The sequence below is a fragment of the Triticum dicoccoides genome, chromosome 3A (genome assembly GCF_002162155.2).
Source record: "Triticum dicoccoides isolate Atlit2015 ecotype Zavitan chromosome 3A, WEW_v2.0, whole genome shotgun sequence".
Classification (NCBI taxonomy): domain Eukaryota; kingdom Viridiplantae; phylum Streptophyta; class Magnoliopsida; order Poales; family Poaceae; genus Triticum; species Triticum dicoccoides.
In genome coordinates this window covers 726,174,076-726,193,771 of record NC_041384.1, presented here as the reverse complement: position 1 = coordinate 726,193,771, position 19,696 = coordinate 726,174,076, and the positions used below count along the sequence as shown (strand labels likewise).

The window sequence follows — 19,696 nt, the reverse complement described above, 5'->3', positions numbered from 1 at the left end:
CATATATCCAACAGCTAGGGCAACCGGTAGATGGTGAGAGATCTACGAAGCGCCGCTTGTGAGTTGTAGCGAGCGAGTAACTCGTATGTGGTAGTTCCTGCATGCTAGGCCTGATCTCTTGATCTGTTCAATGGATAAGTATGACCTTATAGCTAGCATTTTTTTGAGACAAACCTTATAGCTAGCTAAGAGCAACTCTAATGGGGCGACCCATTTCATCCGCCCGCGTTTGTTTGGGTCGGCGCGGACAAAAGTGGCGGCCCAACACGCCGACTCAAACGGACGCGTGTCCGTTTTCCGTCCGCGGGCGACCCATTCCAGGCCCATTTTTGAGCCAGATTTGCGTCGTCGCGGACTCGAGACGGACGCGCGCGCGCGCCTACTCCTCTCCCGGGGCCCGCCTGTCGGTGCCAGCCACAACCATTTCCCCCCATTTTCCCAAAAACGCTCCCGCCAGCGCGCGCCCCCCGCCCCCAACCAGCGATGGAGGACGCCATCGACCTCGACCTCGACGCCGCCGCCGGCCTCGCCTCCCTCGCCTCGTCCGGCGCCGTCGCCCACTCCGGGAAAGGCAAGCCTCGTGCCCTGCGCAAGACCGCCGCGGCGACCAAGCCGAAGAAGGCGCTGACGCTCGAACAGCGGGCAAGGGAGTCGGCCAAGAGGAAGGGCCGGAGGCACGCCGCGGACGCGAGGGATGAGGCCGCTGCGCAGGCCGCCGCCGCCGCCGCGCAGCAGGAGTTCACCAACGCCCGCGTCGCCGCTGCAATGAGGCAGGTGCTTTACATGCTTGGGGTAAACCCTAGCCAGCACCACCTCGTCCAAGCCGCCGTCGCCGCGGCCAGCACCGGCTCATCGGCATTTTCTCGGATGGTGATGCCCGACTCACCCCGCGCATCGGCTTGCAACCCGGTCCCCGGCTTCCACGTCTACCCGCAGGCCTCCCGCCTCTCCGGGGAGTGCTCACCCGACGTGAGCGTGGTCGCGCCTTCCACACCCACGCCCGCGCCCATCGACCTCAACGCCACCCCGGTGGTCGGTGCCTCGTCGTCCGGCGGCGCGAGGAAACGCACGCGACAGACGCCGGCCGGCGGTCTCCCGGACGCCCGCAACCTGTTCGAGGAAATGTCGTCCGCCGTCGACGAGGACTACATGCAACACCTCATCTTCGAGGGTGGTGCGCCGGGCGCTGGCTATGATCCTGAGGAGACGCAAAGCCAGGACGGCCGCGGGGCGTTCACGCCGGCCGCTGGCTATGATCCCGATCAGGCGGACTTCATGCGTGATCAGGTCGGCTTCGACCTGGATGGCTTCCCCCTTGACCACGAGTTCCCGGACGACTATGGGATAGAGGAAGAGGATGAGTGCGACATCGAAGTGGAGCCTTTGTTTGAGGATGAGCTCGCCAACCAAGCCGCCGGGCCGAAGCTGAAGCGCAAACGCACGAAGGCGTACACAGCTGCCGAGGACAAGCTTATATGCGAGTGTTGGCGAGACATTGGACAAGACCCAAAGATGGGCGCCGAGCAAAAGCATTCAACCTTTTGGACTCGTGTGCACCGCGTGTTTCATGAGCGCAAGAAGTTTCCACCCTACCAATTTGTGAGCACGCGCGGGTGGGTCTCCATTTCCAAGCGGTGGAGGGTAATCCAACAAGAGTGCAACAAGTTTTGTGCCACCCTTGAGAGCGTGAAGGCCCGCCCCGTGAGCGGCATCGGCGTGCAAGACATGGTATGGTAGCAAGCAAGTCGGCCTCTTTTGTGCCATTAAGATCATTTTTTACGTCTTCATTTGCTATCACTTGCCCATATGCTTGCATGGAAACATTTTGTAGGCATTTCAAGCTTTGGAGGCATTCAAGGTTCAACACAATGGCAAGTGCTTCAACCTCTCCCATTGCAATCGTGTCATCAAGGACGAAGAGAAGTTCAAGGCACAATATGCCGCGCTCAAGGCACGTGGGGGGAAGGGCGCCGTGGAGGATGTTGGGGAGGGCAAGCCGGCACGACCGCGGGGGAAGACCAACTCCAAGAAGGAGGACAAGCGAGATGCGGCCACCAACGCCTTGATTGCAAGCGTGGACGACATGATGAATAAGAAGGACTCAAGGGAGGAGGAGCGTCGGCATTTCACAGAAGAGCAAATGAGCGCTTTCATGGAGATCCAAAGGAGGAGGCTTGAGCTTGACGCCGAGAAGCAAGCCAAGATGTTCGAGCTCGAGGCTGAGAAGCAAGCGAAGATGCTAGAGATTGACGCCGCCAACGCCAAGACAAAGGCGAAAGAAGTGGCTCTTGCAAGCATGATGACTGGGGTGGAGATCATGAAGGTGGATCTCAACGCCTTGTCGCCAAGGAAAAGGCTGTGGTTCGAGAAGATGCAGGCCGACATGCTCAAGTTCCAGGACGACTGATCTATGGCGTCGAGGGCCATCTTTTTGTATGCCGGCAGGTGTGCCGGCATGACCACGGGAGCCACGGTGGTGTGGTCGAACTCCAAGTCCCACCATTTTTTGCGTGCTGGCATTTGTGCCGGCCGGCTGGCGAGCGAGTGCGCCAGCAGGAACTGTGGTATTTTCTGAAGCCGGCATTGTATGCCGATGCTGGCATGGTGCCGGCATGAGACATGGCCGCTGACATGATCGGCCGCGGGCCTTTTTTAATTTAAAGTTGAATGCGGATATGAAATGGGTCGGCGCGTTGGGCGCATTGCCGACCCAAATACAAAACTGGGCGGACGTCGGGCGGGCGGACGACCCAAACGGATAAAAAGCGGACAAATGCGCCATCCGTTTGGGTCATCCCATTGGAGTTGCTCTAACTCCCGGCAGATAACTACCAGGCCGTTCGGCCATGCACGCCTACATTTGATAGCTACTACTGTGTGCTAGTACTTGCACGTACGTGTTGATCCTCTCGCTGTATCACCAAGCTTGTATCCCTCCGGTCATGCATGCATTCATGGATCAGGCCTTTGGTTGTATCATGTCAAGCCCACCTAATTAAGCCAAGGAGATTAGCACAAGTAATATACATATGGACTTGTAAAAATCAGGCACAAGTTCCCTCAAAAAAAATCATGCACAAGTCACGTGCCAGACCATGTCATCAATATAATCCTTATTTGTGCATGCAAATAACTTATATTATTATTTATCCACCCCACATGTGTCTGATAAAATGTGACAAAATCTCGTCAAACAATAAGAATCAGTAACTTAGTCTTCCATTTTTTTTGAATCACCCTGTTGACTTATTGCTTGCAGTAGATTGGCACAATTTCCTAATCGGTACTCAATTCATTTATGTTTTCTTACGCCCTTTGCTATAATATTCTATTTTTCTTGATATAGCTAAATATCCTTCTGGATTAACCAATAAAAGCATCTTCCACAGGCCATTAATTCTTTGTGATGCATATAACTTCTCATCATCCATTTTGTACCAACTTGTGAGTGCTTTATAGTTGCTGCAGTTCCTTCTTGATACTGCCACATTGCTCCATCTTGAACTAGCAACACATCAACAAGGATGTTTAAAAAAATGCATTGACATCCGAGCACAGTGTCAAATTTTTGGGCAATATTACACCTAGTGCCCTTACTGTTATAGGCAGCCACTTCAGGCGTAAAGTTCAGGTACACCCAGCCTTAATATTTTCTGATGTCATTGGTAGCTTTGCTCCATGCTCTGTTGTAGGGCCAAAAAATTCCAGATACAATAGTGTGTATTTTCTGATCTTAACCAAATGCGTCCAGCTTCACTTAATAATTATAATCTGAATTGGCTTAGCCTATCTTCTTGTGAAAAGGAAGATCTTCACTTTCTTTATTTCGATGGGCATTTTTACTGAAGATCTGAATGAAAAATAGTGACTTTTATTAACAATCCATGTTATGCTTGGATAGGTCAAGTCAACTTGAGATTGTAGTTTCATTCTTCTGTGCGCTCTCAGGGAGAGACTAAATATGAGATGAAGTCAGATCAAACCCCGTTTTTTTATATCAACGAATGCATAGACCAACTTTGGCATGCTCTACATTTTAGTTCAACACCACATCATTTAATGTGCAATGTACTTAGCTGATCCCTTCAATTTGTATCCTTTTTTCCATCAGTGTAGGCTATATTGTCTTGCCAATATTTTCTGAACTTCTTCTATAGACTAGGTCACCCTTAGCTGCGGATGGTTGCTTCGCACAGCAACCACTAGGTAAAACCTACCCATTTGATTATCTAATCTTGGTGCATTTATTATTTCCTTTCCTGAAGCTCTAGAGTTTTTTTTTTGATCATTGAATTTTTGCAGTTTTTTTTTAGCAAGCTCAAACTGATACTCAGGTGGACACTCGCTGTCGGCTTCTCCTGGACAGCAGTTTGTCAGGAAATTTTGTTTCAGCAACATTATAATGGCTACATATGAAGTCATAATTTTCCCTTTTATGCATTAATACAGTACGTATTACCTGTCCGTGTTTAACAGTATATACTACACATGATCTTACCTCGGCTTTTTACGTGTATTGGGAGACTTTAGTTTCTAAACATTTTTATTTTAAATTTGCAAGAGACAACATACTTGCCTAGCGCATGGTTCAGCTACAAAGTCCAATCCTCGGCCCAGAAAGCTCGCGTATCATGCCCTTAGACACCCAGAACAACCCTACAACCATGATGGCATGGCAGGGCATCACTTTCTCCGCCATAGGAAAGTACCCCGTGCTCAACCACTGTGTCTATATCAAGCGGCGAGAAACACGGACCAAAACACTTCTCCTACAGAGAAGAGAGCACACAAAAATCTCAACTCACCGACATAGCAAGAAATAATGCATGCGCTGAGCAAATATATCAATCGATAACAAGAAAAAAAAACAATGAGCGGACGTGCCATCTCAAGACACAAGATGAGCCACCAAAGGGCCGGCGACCAATGGCAGCCCACAATCCCGCTGAGGAAGTGTCATCTCTGCTCTGTTGGAGAAAGAGCATCCCAAAACAACACCTCATGGCAGCACGCACGTGCGCGGCCAGCCCCCCCACCACTAACAAACCTAAGACATGTAGCCTCACCAGCGGCACACAGATTTGGTACATGTCCTCACAAGCTCCGAACCGACGTCGCAAAACCAAACTGAATGGAGCTACAACTGAACCGGTAAAAACAAAAACCAGATAGAACCGTACGAGGAAGAAAAATAAACCAGCTCACACATGACCGAAAACCCGCGCAGCAAGGTGCCTGAATCCCTCTAGTATTACTAGATGCATGCATGTTGGCAGGATTATCTTCGGGTGTCAGGTGTCGCACAGCAGTAGCAGCAGTAGTTTTTTTCTTTTACCAGTAGAGCTGCCGTGTCTTAGCAGTGAAGCAAATAGGCTAGAACGTAAGCCATGATGTCATTTAGATACTTGACGTCAGCACATGCGTACCATAGGTCGGTTTGTAAGTGCTATATAAACAGCACCACTCCTCCCGTTGTAATTCCACTCCATCAGCCAAAGAGCTGAATATTACTACTACCAATTCTCCTCGTGTGTGTGTGTGGTGTGTATATGCTACACCAGTGAGTGTATGTTTCACTAGTGTGTTTGAGTACAACAAGCAAAGAAAGTGAGAAAGAGAGAGTAGCAGTTAGTAGTTGTGGGTTCACATCGGGCGGCATCGGATGCGGCGAACGCCGCCATCCCCGTCGCGGCCCCAGTTGTGCGCCGGACGTGGCCATCCTCGCCATCGAGCACCCCCTGCCCCTGCCATCGAGGGCCACCCTCCTTGCCGGTGACGTCCAGACCCGCCTCCCTGGTCGGCAACTTCCAGATCCACCTCCCTGGTTGGCGACTTCCAGATCTGCCTCCCTCCCCATGCTGAGGTGACTCCCTCCCCGTCCATGCCCATTTTTCTCCTCTTCCCTGCCCAATCTAGTTGTTGTGTCAAATAATTACCATGTGTTGCAGAGTTACAAATAAATTTATTTCATTCTTAGTTCTGAATTCATGACTTTATGCATCTTAAAGTCCATGCAAAGAACTTCTATATGTAGAAGAAATTGCTATTTAAGGTTGAAATTTAGTTTTCTAATCTGTGTACAGTTGTACATTATGCCTTTTTAGTTAACAATTTCATTTTGTACTTAAACGATAGTGAATGAGACATTGAGTAATCTTGTAGTACTTGGGATAAACTCGTTGTTTGGTCTATTCAAGTTGCTAGCACAATAATGCTCCGCTGACTTAATTAGTTTTCTGATAGTGAGAAATATTACGAACATGGTACCAGATCCTGCACATCTGTGCAGAAGAACATATTCAAAATTATATTGCCAACCCTTTCCGAACTGTACAATGCTCTAGAGCTTCCCGGCTCTGATCTATTTGCTGATTGCTATGATGTTAGAAACTCATTTCGTAGCCGCAGTTAATAACACTTAATTGAGCACGATGTGTCCATTTGGTAGTATTCTTGTTACATTCAAATTATGGATGCTACTAGAACAAGGTATATGCATCATATGTATATAATACTTTGTTTACTGATGACCCTATCAACAGTTTTTTAAACGTTATTGAGTCTATATTGTTTGCTTTTGCAGGTGCGCAATCTCCCAATATTTTGAAGATTCCGAGGAGCGAGATCAGTGACTGCATAAAAGAAGATCTTGCACAAAGACTTCCCAAGGTAACATTCCTAGACGTATGCAGCTACACCAAGATTGGCGCCCGTGCTGTGTAGCCATTTGGCAAGAACTGCAAAACCCTCGTCAGACTTCGGCGAGTCATGCACCCTCTAGATGTCATTGCGAAGGTTTGCCAGAATGATGACGCCCATGCTACTACCAGCAAAATTCCAAAGCTCCGCCACCTCTAGATAGGAAACATGCTCATTGAGACTAAGGTAGTTTAGAAGATTGCCTTTGAGTGCCATGACCTCAAGTTCTAAGATCTGTGTGGTTATCGGGACGTCGATGATAAGCTCTTGCATGATAAGTTTCCTGGGCTGAAAACCATCGGCCCCCGTGTGGCGACTGCTATCAGAATCACTTTAGGGAGGATTGCACCCGTGACTCACATTATGACTACAACTACTTATGCAAAAGTTCATGGACGTCATGAGAACCGCATTTGGGAGGCGTGCATCGTCCATGAACTGTTCCCATGAGTAGATGTATTCATCATACGAGTCATCGGTGGAATCCTCGTAGATGTGGTTCTCATAGCAGTCGCCCATGTGGGGGCCGAGGCTTTTCAGCCAAGGATTCTTCTCTTTCAAGAGCGCATCATCGACATCGCAGCAACCACGCTTATCGAAGAACTTGAGGTCAAGGCACTGGAAGGCGATCTTGACGACATCCATAGTTTTAATGAGCATGTATCCTATCTCGAGGTGGCAGAGCTTTGGCATGTTGCTTCCAATAGCATGGGCCTCATGATTCTGGCACACCTTCCCAGCGACATCTATGGTGTGCATGACTTGTTGATGTATGACGAGGAATTTCTATTTCTTGCCAGATGCATCCAGAGCACGGGCACCAATCTTGGTGCACCTGCTTACATCCAGGAATGTAACCCTATACGGTCTTTGTGCAACATCTTCCACTATGCGGTCGCTGATCTCACTCCTCGGAATCTCGAAAGTATTGCGAGATTGCGCACTTTCAAAAGTAAACATGGTGGGTTCAGTATGGTTTAACAAAATATTGTGGATAGGGTCATCGGTAAAAAAGTATTATATAAATTATGCATGACCCTTATTCTAGTAGGGTCGATAATTGGAATGTAACAAAAATGATATTAACCACATCTATGAAATAAGTTTCTAAATCTATCGCAATGAGAAAATAGTTTAGAGCCAAAAAGCACTGGAGCATTATAGAGTTTGGAAATGGTTGGTAATATAATTTTGAACATATTCTTCTAGACTAATGTGTAGCATCTAGTACCTTCTTCGCAACATTTCTCACTATCTGAAAACAGATGTTTGTTTACTTGAAAACATTCTCCTGTAAGTTTCTAAAGAATTAAATGAACAACTGATTCACCTATGGAGGATGAAGTAATGCGTACTATTTTCACATCTGAAAGCCGCAGGCCTGGATGGTTTGTATGCAATTTTCTACAAGAAATATTGGCATTTGGAGGGTCAAAAGATTACACAAGAAGTCCGCAATGTGACAAACTCGAGGCAAATGACAAAGGGAGTACAATGACACCATAGTAGACTTAATTCCAAAGATGCTTGCTAAAATCTAAAGATGATTTCACCAGAGATTATTTGACCAACCCAGATTCACTACCTGAAACTAACTTATTGGTGATGATTAGGCACGTTTGTGATGGCCCCGAAGTCTCCTTCAGGAATGTGTGCCTGTTCATGCCATGGATGCTCAGCCAAGGTGAAAAGTGGTTACATTCCTGACGTTCTTGATAATAATCTTCAGGAACGGAGTGGAACGTTTGCGTTGGTACTATATCCAGGCCAAAAATCACTTTACACAAAATCAGGATGTGTACATGGCTGTCAGGAAGATACCTACGTGTGCCTCGAAGATATTTTTGCTTCCGGGGCACGTGATTTTTTCGCTTCCGGGGAACGTCATTTTCTCATTTGGGGAGTGAGAAGCAGACAGATATTTGTTTCCCGAGGTGTTTTTCGCATGACTTGTGCTGTCATCAGGAGGGTTGGGTCAAAAATACCTAAAACACGATCAAGTAGTGCCCCCATTGTGCTACTAGTCCCACTCCCACGATCGGTCTACTTCCACCGTCCAACACCGCCACTTCCCCCATACCAGCCTTCCAGTGTGGTCCCCCACCTCCCTCCAAATCTAGAGGTGCACACCTAAACATCAAGCGCCCCCTGCCTCTGCCATCAAGGGCCACCCTGCTTGCTGGAGACATCCAGATCCGCCTCTCCATGGTCGGTGACTTCCAGAACCGCCTCCCTCACTGTGCAGAGGTGACTCCCTCTCCATCCATGCCATCTTTCTCCTCTTCCCTACCCAATCTAGTTGTTGTTTAAAATTATTACCATGTGTTGCCAGGTTACAAATTAATTTATTTCATTCTTAGTTCTGAATTTGTGACTTTATGCATCTTTATGTCAGAGCAAAGAACTTCTATATATTGAAGAAATTCCTATTTAAGGTTGAAATTTAGTTTTCTAATATGTGTACAGTGGTATATTTTGCCCTTTTAGTTAACAATTTCAGTATGTACTTAACCGATGCTGATTGATACATTGAGTAATCTTGTAGTTCTTGTGAGAAATTTGCTATGTGGTCTATTCAAGTTGTTAGCACAATAATGCTCTGCTAGCTTAAACTGTTTTCTGATAGTGAGAAATATTATGAACATGGTGCCAGATCCTGCACTTCCGTGCAGAAGAACATGTTCAAAATTATATTACCAACCATTTCAGAACACTTCAATGCTCTAGTGCTTCCTGACTCTGACCTATTTTCAGATTGCAATGATGTTAGAAAATCATTTCACAGCCGTGCTTAATAACACTTAATTGAGAAAGATGTATCCATTTGATAATAGTTCTGTTACATTCAAATTATGGGCGCTACTAGAACAATGGTCATGCATGATATATATAATACTTTGTTTACCGATGACCCTGTCAACATTTTTTTGTTAAACCTTACTGACCCTATAGTGTTTGCTTTTGCAGGTGCGCAATCTTACTTTGGAGATTCCGAGGAGCAAGATCAGTGACTGCAGAGAAGATCTTGCACAAAGACTTCCCAAGAACTGCGAAACCCTCGTCATACTTCGGCAGGTCGTGCACCCAATTGATGTCATTGGGAAGGTTTGCCAGAATGATGAGGCCCGTGCTTCTGCCAGCAAAATGCCAAAGCTCCGCCACATCGAGATAGTAAACATGCTCATTAAGACTAAGTTGTTGTCAAGATCGCCTCCGAGTGCAATGACCTCAAGTGCTTAGATCGGCGTGGTTGTTGGGACGTCGATGATAAGCTCTTGCAAGATAAGTTTCCTACTCTTAAAACCTTCGGGCTCGTGTGGCGACTGCTATCAGAATTGCTTCAGGGAGGATTGCACTGGTGACTCGAATGATGAATAGATCTACTCATGCAAAAGTTCATGGACGTTATGAGAACCGCATCTACGAAGTTTGCACCATCCATGAACTGGTCCCTTGAGTAGATGTAATCATCATCCAAATCATCGGTGCACTCCTCACATATGTGGTTCTCATAGCACTCACCCATGCAGGGGCCGAGGTTTTTCAGCCAATGATACTTCTCTTGCAAGAGCTTATCGTCGACGTCCCGCAACAATGTGGAAATAATAACTTGAGGTCCACACACTGGGAGGCGATCTAGATGACAACCTTTGTCTTAATGAGCATGTATCCTATCTCGAGGTGGCGGAGCTTTGGCATGTTGCTTCCAATAGAATGGGCCTTGTCATTCCGGCACACCTTCACAGGGACATTTATGGGGTGCATGTCTCGCCGATGTCTGATGAGGGATTTCTATTTATTGCCAAATGCATCAAGAGCGCTGGCCCCAATCTTGGTGCAACTGCTTACATCCAGGAATGTAACCTTGGACAGTCTTTGTGCAACATCTTCCACTTTGCAGTCACTAATCTCACTCCTCGGAATCTCCAAATATTGAGAGATTGTGCACTTTCAAAAATAAACATGGTTGGGTCAGTATGGTTTAACAAAATATTATGGATAGGGTCATCGGTAGACAAAGTATTATATAAATGATGCATCACCCTTGTTATAGTAGGGCCGATAATTGGAATGTTACAAAGATATTTTTGAATGGACGCACCATGCTCAATTAAATGATATTAACCACGGCTATAAACTGAGTTTCTAACACTATCGCAGAGAGAAAATAGTTTAGAGCCAAAAAGCAATGGAACATTGTAGAATTCTGAAATAGTTGGTAATATAATTTGGAACATGTTCTTTCGCGCTAATATGTAGGATCTGGTACCATGTCGCAACATTTCTCACTATCAGAAAACAGATCTTGGATTACTTGAAAAGATTCTCCTGTGAGTTTCTAAAGAATTAAATGCACAACTGATTCACCTATGGAGGATGAAGTGATGCGCACTATTTTCACATCTCAAAGCCGTAGGCGATGACGGTTTGTATACAATCTTCTACAAGAAATATTGGCATTTCGTTGGTCCGAAGATTACACGGGAAGTCCCCAACATGACAAACTAGAGGGAAATAACAGAGGTGGTATAATGACACCGTAGTAGATATAATTCAAAAGATGCTTGCTAAAAACCTAAAGATGATTTTACCAGAGATAATTTTACCAACCCAAATTCACTACCCGAAACTAAGTTTTTGGTGACGCTTTAGACACCTTCGTTATGGCCTCGAAGCCTCTTGAAGAATGTGTGCCTGTTCCTGATGAGGATGTTCAGCCGATGCGAAAGGTGGTTATGTTCCTGACATTCTCGATAATAACCTTCAGGATGAGAATAACGTTCAGGAACAGAGTGGAACGTTTGCGTCGGTAGTGTATTCAAATCACGAATCACTTTGCACAAGTTCAGGGACGTGTACATGGCTGTCAGGATGATACCTACGCGGGACCCGAAGATACTTTCGCTTCCGAGGTGCGTGATTTTTTTCATTTGGGGTGTGACAAGCACGCGAATATTTTGCTCTCGAGGTGTCTTTCACATGACTTGTGCTCTCATCGGGAGGGTTGGGTCAAAATACCTAAAACATGATCAAGTATTCCCCATCATGCTACTCATGCCACTCCTACGATGGCTCTACCGCCCCCGTCCAGTGTCGCCACTTGCCCCGTACCGACCGTCCTATTCTGTCTATCGCCTCCCTCCCAATCTAGTCCCACCTCGGCATCGAGCGCCCCCTTGCCCCTGCCGTCAAGGGCCACCCTCCTTGCTGGTGATGTCTAGATCCGTCTCATTTCTCGGCAAATTCCAAATCCGCCTCCCTGGTGGGCAACTTCCAGATCCGCCTCTCTAGTCAGCAACTTCCAGATCCGTCTCCCTCGCCATGCAGAGGTGACTCCCTCTCCGTACATACCCCCGTTCTTCTCTTCCCTACCCAATCTAGTTTTTGTGTCAAATAATTAACATGTGCTGCACAGTTGCAAATTAATTTATTTCATATTTTGTTCTGAATTTGTGACTTTGTGCATCTTTATGTCCATGCAAAGAACTTCTATATATCAAAGAAATTTCTATATAGGCTGAAATGTTGTTTTCAAATCTGTGTACAATGGTACATTTTTGCCCCTTCAGTTAAGAATTTCATTTCGTACTTAAATAATGCTGATTGAGACGATGATTAAGCTTGTAGTAGCTGTGATAAATTGCTATGTTGTCTATTCAAGTTCCTAGCACAATAATGCTCCACTGGCTTTAATCTGCTTTCTGATAGTGAGAAATATTACAAACAATTTCTGAACTCTACAATGCTCTAGTGCTTCCCGACTCTGATCTAGTTTTTGATTGGGATGATGTTAGACTCTCATTTCATAACCGCAGTTAATAGCACTTTATTGAGCACGGTGTGTCCATTTTGAAATATTTTTGTTACAATCCAATTATGGATGCAACTAGAACAAGGGTTATGCATCATATATATAATACTTTTTTTACCGATGACCCAATCAACATTTTTTTATTAAACCTTACTGACCCTACAGTGTTTGCTTTTGCAGGTGCGCAATCTCTCAACAGTTTGTAGATTATGAGAAGTGAGATCAGCGACTGCATAGTGGAAGATCTTGAACACTTCCCAAGGTTACATTCCTGGATTTATGCAGCTGCACCAAGATTGGCGTCCGTGCTCTAGAGGCATTTGGCAAGAACTGCAAAATCCTCGTCAGACTTTGGCGAGTACTGCACCCTATAGATGTCGCTGGGAAGGTGTGGCAGAATGACGAGGCCCATGCTACTGCCAGCAAAATGCCAAAGCTCTGCAACCTCGAGATAGGAAACATGCTCATTAAGACTAGAGTTGTTGTCAAGATCGCCTCCGAGTGCCATCACCTCAAGTTCTTAGATGTGCGTGGTTGTTGGGACGTCGATGATAAGCTCTTGCAAGAGAAATATCTTGGGATAAAAACCCTCGGCCCCCATGCGGAGACTGCTATGAGAATCGCGTCAGTGAGGAGTGCACTGATGACTCAGATGATGACTACATCTACTCATGAAAAATTTCTACAAGGGCGCAGGCCCGACGGTTTGTTGCAATTTTATATAAGAAATATTGGCATTTGGTGGGTCCAAAGATTACACACGAAGTCCCCAACGTGACAAACTCGAGGCAGATAACTGAGGGGGTGCAATGACACCATAGTAGACTTAACTCCAAAGATGATTGCTAAAACCCAAAATATGATTTTACCAGAGATTATTTAACCAACCTTAATTCACTACTCTGAACTAACTATTTGGTGACGCTTAGATACATTCATGAAGGCCCCGAAGCCTCCTTCAGGAATGTGTGCATGTTCATGACGTGGATGTTAAAGCCGAGGCAAAAGGTGGTTACGTTACTGACGACTGACGTTCGCGATAATAATGTTCAGGAATGAGAATATCCTTCAGGAACAGAGTAGAATGATTGTGTCATTAGTATATCCAGGTCACGAATCACTTTGCAAAAATTCAGGAATATGTACATGGCTATCAGCAAGAAACTTACGTGGGACCCAAAGAAATTTTCGCTTCCAAAGGCACGTGAGTTTTTCATTTGGGGAGTGAAAAGCTGGAGGATATTTCGCTACCACAGTGTTTTTCGCACGACTTGCGCTCTCATCGGGAGGGTTCGGTCAAAATACCAAAAACACAATCAAGTCTTTACCGCATCATGGTACTCGTCCCACTCCCCCGATGGCACTACCTCCCGAGTCCAGCGCCACCACTTCCCCTGTCCCGGCTATCAAGTTCTGGTATGTCGTCCCCATCCCAATATTGAGGTGCCCACCTCTCCGTTGTGCGCCCTCCTGCCCCCTGTTGTCGAGGGCCACCCTCCTTGCTAGTCACCTCAAGATCCACCTCCCTGATCGGCGACTTCAGGATCCACCTCCCTGGTCGGTGACTTCCAGATCCACCTCCCTCACCATGCAGAGCCGAAGAAAGATTTATGTGCAGACAAGATGGATATTGCGCAAGGCATATGACAGAGTTGAGTAGGTTTTCTTGAGGAATATTTTGTTAAGGTTGGGATTCTTAGAGAATTGGGCTTTTTAATGTTTCTCGTTGGTACAATATACTTTGAGGTATAATTCTTAGGAAACTGATAACTTTCAACCTACTAGGGGTTCAAAACAAGGGGAACCATTGTCTCCTTATCTATCTATATCTATACTTGTACTAATTAGAGACTCCCAAGAAATTAGCACATTAATTAGAAATTAAGAGCCGTTCATCTGGTGGGATCAAATTATTACGGTGTAGATCAATCTACAAATTCATGTGCAAAAGAAAACTCTCCAAGACCCATAATATTTTCTCGTCCAAAAAATACAAGTAGAAAAACTCCTAGTTAATGCATACAACTCCACACATGCTTTTTAGCCGTACTGAATCTCAATCTAAATCTATCTGCAGCTCCACGGCCTCTCCTAGGTAAAGCGTACAACTCCAGGTCTCTTTTCATGGTTGTAACCGTACTCAATCTCAATCTCAATCTCAATCTCAATCTATCTACAGCGCACTGGCCTATGCCTCTCGCCTTAGAAAATAAACATATCAATCTAGAGCTCAATAGTACAACTCCCGTCTGTTTCTAAAAGTAATCCATGATTTATTCCTTCTCTTATTAAAATAAAACCAATTATCTCTCCTTTCATGGAAAATTTATCCATCATTTCTCTCTTCCCATAGCTAAAAAATCTTTCATCACTTTCAAGCTGAATCAAGCAGGTTGGGGGCATTGGACCCGGTTCGTGAGCCCAGGGGACCGGCCGGGCCACGTGGGCCATTGGTCCCGGTTCATCTGGACCTTTTGGTCCCGGTTGGTGGGACGAACCGGGACCAATGGGCCTCGCTCCTAGCCCACCACCATTGGTCCCGGTTGGTGGCTTGAACTGGGACCAAAGCCTCCCCTTTAGTCCCGGTTCATGCCACCAACCGGGACCAATGAGGTGCCTATATATACCCCCTCGCGTAAGAGCAGAGCACACTGCTCTGTTTTTTTCTGGCCGAGGGGGAGAGGGCTTGGAGGTGCTCTAGCTCACCTCCTATGCACATTAGGTGTTCGATGGAATGCCCGAGCCACACTACTTAAGCTTTCTCCTCTTCAAGCTCGACCTCCAAGCTCCATTTTTCTCAATATTTGTCTAGATTTAGCGGTCCGTCACGCCCCGTCCCCGTCTTCACCGCCGTTGATCACCCGCGCCGAGCTCATCGCCGGCACCACCGTGGTGAGCCTCTTGTTCTTATCTTCTTTCTGAAAGGAAAAATATTCTTACTTGTATGTTTACATAGATACTTGTATTATTTTCTTACTTTTATTATTGCATCTTATACAGTGCGATGGTTTTGGTATCCGCCCCCGTCGGCCCTCGTCCTGTCTATGATTCGGATGTGGTATATATATTATCTTTATAACTATTGGTTCATTTATTGTTTATGAGAATTATGCCGACCAACGTGACATAGATTTTATTTATGTAGGATGTATGTGAATCGGAAATGCCAACCGACCCTATTGTCGAGAGGTTAAATTTAGTTGAAGAAGAAAACAATTTGTTGAAGGAAAAAATAAAAAAATTAAGGAGGAGAAGATGATATTGGAGTTGCATGTTGCGGATGTCGTCGATGATCACAAGATCAAGATTGATGCAATGCGCTTGAAGATTAGAAAGATTAGAAAATATGCCATTCATACCAAGGCTTGGTATCATTATGCCGTTGGATCAATTGTTACCTTGGTTGCGATTATGATCGCATTTGTTTTCGCATTGAAATGTTTTACATAGTTTCAATGTATGGTTTAATTAATTAGATGCTCTGGAGAGCTATATGTTGTTAGATGAGAACTATGTATGCACTTTGGTTTTAATGTGATGATGAACTTCTATTAATTTGGACACTTAATTATATATAATGCACGCAGATGAACCGGCAATGGATGTACGGTGACAGACACACCCGCAAGTACGTTAAGGGCGTGCATGAGTTTCTCGATGCGGCTGAGGCAAATAAACAGAATGGTTTTATGTGTTGTCCATGCACTGAATGTGGGAATACGAGGTCTTACTCTAACCGGAAAATCCTTCACTCCCATCTGCTTTACAAGGGTTTCATGCCACACTATAATGTTTGGACGAGGCACGGAGAAATAGGGGTTATGATGGAAGACGGCGAAGAAGAAGAGTACAATGACAACTATGTGCCCCCTGAATACGGTGATGCTGCAACGGGGGGAGCTGGTGAAGATCAAGAGGAACCAGACGATGTGCCCAATGATGCTGCGACGGGTGAAGCTACTGAAGATCAAGAGGAACCAGACGATGTGCCCGATGATGATGATCTCCGCCGGGTCATTGTCGATGCAAGGATGCAATGCGAAAGTCAAAAGGAGAAGCTGAAGTTCGATCACATGTTAGAGGATCACAAAAGAAGGGTTGTACCCCAATTGCGAAGATGGCAACACAAAGCTCGGTACCGTATTGGAATTGCTGCAGTGGAAGGCAGAGAATGCTGTGGCTGACAAAGGAGTTGAGAAGCTACTGAAAATATTGAAGAAGAAGCTTCCAAAGGATAACGAATTGCCCAACAGTACATACGCAGCAAAGAAGGTCGTATGCCCTCTAGGATTGGAGGTGGGGAAGATACATGCATGCCCTAATGACTGCATCCTCTACCGCGGTGCATACAAGGATCGGAACGCATGCCCGGTATGCGGTGCATTGCGGTATAAGATCAGACGAGATGACCCTGGTGATGTTGACGGCGAGCCCCCCAGGAAGAGGGTTCTTGCGAAGGTGATGTGGTATGCTCCTATAATACCACGGTTGAAACGTCTGTTCAGAAACGAAGAGCAGGCCAAGTTGATGCGATGGCATAGTGAGAACCGGAAGAAAGATGGGAAATTGAGAGCACCCGCTGACAGGTCACAGTGGAGAAAAATCGAGAGAAAGTACTGGGATGAGTTTACAAAGGACCCAAGGAATGTATGGTTTGCTTTAAGAGCGGATGGCATTAATCCTTTCGGGGAGCAGAGCAGCAATCACAGCACCTGGCCCGTGACTCTATGTATGTATAACCTTCCTCCTTGGATGTGCATGAAGGGGAAGTTCATTATGATGCCAGTTCTCATCCAAGACACTAAGCAACCCGACAACGACATTGATGTGTACCTAAGGCCATTAGTTGAAGAACTTTTACAGCTGTGGAATGGAAACGGTATACGTACATGGGATGAGCACAGACAGGAGGAATTTAACCTAAAGGCGTTGCCGTTCGTGACCATCAATGATTGGCCCGCTCTCAGTAACCTTTCAGGACAGACAAACAAAGGATACCACGCATGCACGCACTGTTTAGATGACACTGAAAGTATATACCTGGACAAATGCAGGAAGAATGTGTACCTGGGCCATCGTCGATTTCTTCCGACCAACCATCAATGTCGAAAGAAAGGCAAGCATTTCAAAGGCGAGGCAGATCACCGGAAGAAGCCCGCCATGCGTACCGGTGATCACGTATTTGCTATGGTCAATGATTTACACGTAATCTTTGGAAAGGGTCCCGGCGGACTAGTTGTTCCGAATGACGCTGAGGGACACGCACCCATGTGGAAGAAGAAATCTATATTTTGGGACCTACCCTACTGGAAAGACCTAGAGGTCCGCTCTTCAATCGACGTGATGCACGTGACGAAGAACCTTTGCGTGAACCTGCTAGGCTTCTTGGGCGTGTATGAGAAGACAAAACATACACCTGAGGCACGGGAGGACCTGCAACGTTTGCACGAAAAAGACGGCATGCCTCCGAAGCATTATAAAGGTCCTGCCAGCTACGCTCTTACGAAAGAAGAGAAAGAAATCTTCTTTGAATGCCTAGTCAGTATGAAGGTCACGACTGGCTTCTCGTCGAATATAAAGGGAATAATAAATATGCCAGAGAAAAAGTTTCACAACCTAAAGACTCATGACTGCCACGTGATTATGACGCAACTGCTTCCGGTTGCATTGAGGGGGCTTCTACCGGAAAACGTCCGATTAGCCATTGTGAAGCTATGTGCATTCCTCAATGCAATCTCTCAGAAGGTGATCGATCCAAAAATCGTACCAAGGCTAAGGAGTGATGTGGCACAATGTCTTGTCAGTTTCGAGCTGGTGTTCCCACCATCCTTCTTCAATATCATGACGCACGTCCTAGTTCATCTAGTCAACGAGATTGTCATCCTGGGGCCCGTATTTCTACACAATATGTTCCCCTTTGAGAGGTTCATGGGAGTCCTAAAGAAATATGTCCGTAGCCGCGCTAGGCCAGAAGGAAGCATCTCCATGGGCCATCAAACAGAGGATGTTATCAGGTTTTGTGTTGACTTCATTCCTGGCCTTAAGAAGATAGGTCTCCCTAAATCGCGGTATGAGGGGAGACTGACTGGAAAAGGCACTCTTGGAAGTGACTCAATAATATGCAGGGACTGATATTCTTGGTCTCAAGCACACTACACATTTCTACAAAACTCTACCTTGGTGACCCCATATGTCGATGAACATAAGAACAGTCTGCGCTCCAAACACCCGGAGCAGTGCGACGACTGGATTACATGTGAACACATCAGGACTTTCAGCAGTTGGTTGGGAACACGTCTCAGATGTGACAACACTGTTTGGGATGAGTTGTACTTGTTGTCCAGGGGACCATCTTTGACTGTATTGACTTACAAAGGATACAAGATTAATGGGAATACATTTTACACGATCGCCCAAGATCAAAAGAGCACCAACCAAAACAGCGGTGTCCGCTTTGATGCAGCAACCGAGAGCGGAAAGGACACATATTATGGTTACATAGTGGACATATGGGAACTTGACTATGGACATGATTTTAAGGTCCCTTTGTTTAAGTGCAAATGGGTCAATCTGTCAGGCGGTGGGGTACAGGTAGAACAACAGTACGAAATGACAACAGTGGATCTGAAAAATCTTGGGTACACTGACGAACTGTTCGTCCTAGCCAATGGTGTGGCACATGTTATCTATGTGAAGGACATGCCTACCAAACCGAGAAAAAGAAAAGATAAGGAAGCGAATACATCATACGATGAGCCAAAGCGCCACATAGTTCTTTCAGGAAAAAGGGACATCCTGGGAGTGGACGGCAAGACAAACATGTCTGAAGATTATGAAAAGTTACATGAAATTCCTCCCTTCAATGTCAAGGCTGACCCAAGCATCCTGATAAACGATGAAGATTATCCATGGTTACGGTGCAATAAGCAAATGGCACAAGCGAAGAAAAAGTGAAGACTTTCTCCCCCAACTATTATGATGATACCATGCCAACTTTGTAACACACGAGTATGCTATGCCAACTTTTTCAGAGTTCATTTGAAAACTATGAATTTAGGTCGAATTTTCTCTATAGGTGCATCTATGTTCATTTTTTAGTAAAGTTAATCACAAACTTGTGATTCACACAAATTTCAAAGAATTCAAATTTTAACTATTCAAATTTGAAAACTAATGGCACTAACA

At 45.7% G+C, this 19,696-nt stretch overlaps 3 pseudogenes; 1 reads left to right on the top strand and 2 right to left on the bottom strand.

Annotated features, from left to right (window-relative positions):
• Nucleotides 1-6,587: 6,587 nt before the first annotated feature.
• On the bottom strand, nt 6,588-8,316 carry LOC119270521 (annotated as a pseudogene).
• A 1,723-nt stretch (nt 8,317-10,039) lies between these two features.
• On the bottom strand, nt 10,040-11,561 carry LOC119273135 (annotated as a pseudogene).
• Nucleotides 10,646-13,249, top strand: LOC119270522 (annotated as a pseudogene).
• Nucleotides 13,250-19,696: the final 6,447 nt, after the last annotated feature.